Genomic DNA, 1,399 nt, shown 5'->3' on the forward strand with positions numbered 1-1,399 from the left:
TTTGCCTGCTTAGTTTGTGGCCAAAGATTCTCTAGGAAGGGAACCTTAAAAATACACACCAGAACACACACTGGCGAGAAACCCTATTCATGCTCAGTTTGTGGTAAAAGATTCCCCCTGAAGGGACATTTAAAAATACACGCGAGAACACACACTGGTGAGAAACCTTTTTCCTGCTTAGTTTGTGGCCAAAGATTCTCTGATAAGGGAACCTTGAAAAGACACACCAGAACACACACTGGTGAGAAACCTTTTTCCTGCTTAGTTTGTGGCCAAAGATTCTCTCGTAAAGCAAATTTACATGATCACAAAAGAACCCACACTGGTGAGAAACCTTTTGCCTGCTTTGTTTGTGGCCAAAGATTCTCTCATAAACCAAATTTACATGATCACAAAAGAACCCACACTGGTGAGAAACCTTTTGCCTGCTTTGTTTGTGGCCAAAGATTCTCTCATAAACAAAATTTACGTGATCACAAAAGAACCCACACTGGTGAGAAACCTTTTGCCTGCTTAGTTTGTGGCCAAAGATTCTCTTGTAAGGGAACCTTAAAAAAGCACGGAAGAATGCACACTGGTGAGAAACCTTTTTTCTGCTTGTTTTGTGGCCAAAGATTCTCTCGTAAAGAAAGTTTACATGATCACAAAAGAACCCACACTGGTGAGAAACCTTTTGCCTGCTTAGTTTGTGGCCAAAGATTCTCTAGGAAGGGAACCTTAAAAATACACACCAGAACACACACTGGCGAGAAACCCTATTCATGCTCAGTTTGTGGTAAAAGATTCCCCCTGAAGGGACATTTAAAAATACACGCGAGAACACACACTGGTGAGAAACCTTTTGCCTGCTTAGTTTGTGGCCAAAGATTCTCTGTTAAGGGAAACTTAAAAAAGCACGGAAGAATGCACACTGGTCAGAAACCTTTTTTCTGCTGAGTTTGTAGCCAAAGATTCTTTCGTAAAGAAAGTTTACATGATCACAAAATAACCCACACTGGTGAGAAACCGTTTGCCTGCTTAGTTTGTGGCCAAAGATTCTCTCAGAAAGGAAATTTAAAAACACACCAGAACACACACTGGTGAGAAACCTTTTGCCTGTTCAGATTGTGGCCAAAGATTCTCTCAGAAGCGACACTTAAAAAAAAACACACACAAGAATCCACACTGGTGAGAAGCCTTTTGCTTGTTCATATTGTGGACAAAGATTCTATCCGAAGGGAAGCCTAATTAACAACACAAGAACCCACACTGGTGAGAAACCTTTTTCTTGCTCAGTTTGTGGCCAAAAATCCTCCGACAAGAGAACCTTAAAAAAAACACACCAGAACACACACTGGTGAGAAATGTTTTGCCTGTTCAGATTGTGGCAAAAGATTCCGTCAGAAGACACACCTAAAAG

General features: G+C 41.1%; 1 long non-coding RNA gene across 1 annotated transcript; it reads right to left on the reverse strand.

Moving 5' to 3' along the window:
• Positions 1-440: 440 nt before the first annotated feature.
• On the reverse strand, positions 441-1,161 carry LOC109529159 (uncharacterized). The gene is made up of 3 exons (XR_002170794.1): positions 1,089-1,161; positions 839-922; positions 441-586 (listed from the first exon to the last, which is right to left on the reverse strand). It is a non-coding gene; the product is annotated as an uncharacterized LOC109529159 (long non-coding RNA).
• Between the last annotated feature and the right edge of the window lie 238 nt (positions 1,162-1,399).

The sequence above is a fragment of the Hippocampus comes genome, unplaced genomic scaffold, assembly GCF_001891065.2.
Source record: "Hippocampus comes isolate QL1 unplaced genomic scaffold, H_comes_QL1_v1.1 scaffold386, whole genome shotgun sequence".
NCBI classification, from domain to species: Eukaryota; Metazoa; Chordata; class Actinopteri; order Syngnathiformes; family Syngnathidae; genus Hippocampus; species Hippocampus comes.